Source organism: Schistocerca serialis, unplaced genomic scaffold (genome assembly GCF_023864345.2).
Source record: "Schistocerca serialis cubense isolate TAMUIC-IGC-003099 unplaced genomic scaffold, iqSchSeri2.2 HiC_scaffold_1367, whole genome shotgun sequence".
Taxonomy (NCBI): Eukaryota; Metazoa; Arthropoda; class Insecta; order Orthoptera; family Acrididae; genus Schistocerca; species Schistocerca serialis.
The window spans coordinates 25,001-27,500 of NW_026047588.1; positions in this window are offsets into that span (position 1 = coordinate 25,001).

Consider the following 2,500-nt stretch of genomic DNA (forward strand, 5'->3'; position numbering starts at 1 on the left):
GGGCCCGCGCGAACACGCAAGCGTCCGCTCAATTATTCTGCAAACAGGAGGAGGCTGAGCTCCCCTGCACCATACACCTCGAAACCCTCTCAGGTCCCGGCGGCGCGCAGCGCCGTCCTAAGTACTTGGTCGGGTTCGAGAGAGGCGCAATCGCCCGGGGTTTGGCGAGTAGACGCTTTAGGTGCGACCACCCGTGCTCCCAACTGAGCTTGCCGCTGCCGACAGAGGCCCGGGAGCGTGCTGTCGTGGCATTGCCGGCGGGAGACAACACGCGCCACCTACGGTGACCGGCAGCTCCAACGCCAGCGCCACAGAAGGACAAAAGCCCCACTTGGGTGCCGAAGCGAACTCTCCCAGCACAGCGCACGCGCCAACACGTCCGCACAGCTGCGATACAAACCACCTGCGAGAACCGCAGAGGCGACCGAGCAGCAGACGGCGTCGCGGCGCCGAGCGCCGGGCGGCGGCGCATCCTCAGCGCACACAGTCCTCAATCGGACCAGCACACTGCAGATGTCCACCGCGCTTCGCACCGGGCCCGCGAGGACCTACTTTGGCCGCACGGCGCCGCGTGCAGGGTGCGCCGGCGCGCAGCTGCGCCGCCTGCCGCCTCCGTCGGCCGGCGCGCCTGCCACTGGCCGCCCCCACCAGCCGGCTGTAGCGCGTGCGCCCACGCACCGCGCGGCCAGCACGCCGGGAGGCCCCCCCTCACCGGCCGGGGACGGTCCCACCCAGCCACCGCCGCGTATCGCTTCACACCCAGATGCCATTCACGTTCGTGGGCATGGTGGGTATCGCTGGAACAACCGGTTGGTAGCTCAACCGATCGTCGCCATCACTGATTCACCTCTAGCGAGAACAACCGCACCACAACGGTTTACCAGTTGTTCATTTGCGTAACGTCACCAGCAAACGTAGGCGTCCATCGCCATTTGCAAATTCAACGATTGTTGCATGCCTGTGTCAGGTGTCACGACACACTATGTCTGCCCACATACACGCAACAACATGTGCACGCTTCGCGAACACGTGGAAGGTGGCCCCCGTACGTATGCGATGTCCATTGCGCGAACGACTGTCAACCGGCCTCTGTCGCATGTCGCAGATGTGGAACGCAGTGCACCATGCTATCACGGTGTGTGAGAAGAGACGACTACGTCTGACAACACGCGCCACTACATCAACAGACGGCTCATGCTGATCGCCATCCAGGGCATACCACACTGCAATCCAGCTCTTATAGGGAGACGACACGTAGCTGAGTGCACAACATTTGGACCGCATGGTTCGCCGTTGTTGGCGCAGTCGTTGTACGGTCACATGTACCACGATGTATCATTCAGTACATGAGGACCAATGTGCAGTACAGTGTGTGATTTGGACGTACAACATCAGCGGACAGTTGACACAGGCCGTACCACAGCGTAGGCTAAGTGCTTCGCCATGCGAATGCCAATGAACAACTGCAAATGCCAATGAACAACTGCAAAGGGCATTGAGCATGTACGTCCTGCTGCCATCCACATTACAGTGTATAGCTGCAAGGTGTTTAACATGAAGCGATACACTGGGGACCGGGCAGTGCGAGTAGCAAACTATATTGCGGGGGTTGCAGTTAGGCAACACTACACTAATTTAACGCGTCGTATGACAATTACAGAGCAGGTTAAGGCCCAACGTGTGTTGGGTTAAGGCCCAACGTGTGTTGGGTTAAGGCCCAACGTGTGTTGGGTTAAGGCCCAACGTGTGTTGGGTTAAGGCCCAACGTGTGTTGGGTTAAGGCCCAACGTGTGTTGGGTTAAGGCCCAACGTGTGTTGGGTTAAGGCCCAACGTGTGTTGGGTTAAGGCCCAACGTGTGTTGGGTTAAGGCCCAACGTGTGTTGGGTTAAGGCCCAACGTGTGTTGGGTTAAGGCCCAACGTGTGTTGGGTTAAGGCCCAACGTGTGTTGGGTTAAGGCCCAACGTGTGTTGGGTTAAGGCCCAACGTGTGTTGGGTTAAGGCCCAACGTGTGTTGGGTTAAGGCCCAACGTGTGTTGGGTTAAGGCCCAACGTGTGTTGGGTTAAGGCCCAACATAGGTTGGGTTAAGGCCCAACATAGGTTGGGTTAAGGCGCAACATAGGTTGGGTTAAGGCGCAACATAGGTTGGGTTAAGGCGCAACATAGGTTGGGTTAAGGCGCAACATAGGTTGGGTTAAGGCGCAACATAGGTTGGGTTAAGGCGCAACATAGGTTGGGTTAAGGCGCAACATAGGTTAGGTTAAGGCGCAACATAGGTTAGGTTAAGGCGCAACATAGGTTAGGTTAAGGCGCAACATAGGTTAGGTTAAGGCGCAACATAGGTTAGGTTAAGGCGCAACATAGGTTAGGTTAAGGCGCAACATAGGTTAGGTTAAGGCGCAACATAGGTTAGGTTAAGGCGCAACATAGGTTAGGTTAAGGCGCAACATAGGTTAGGTTAAGGCGCAACATAGGTTAGGTTAAGGCGCAACATAGGTTA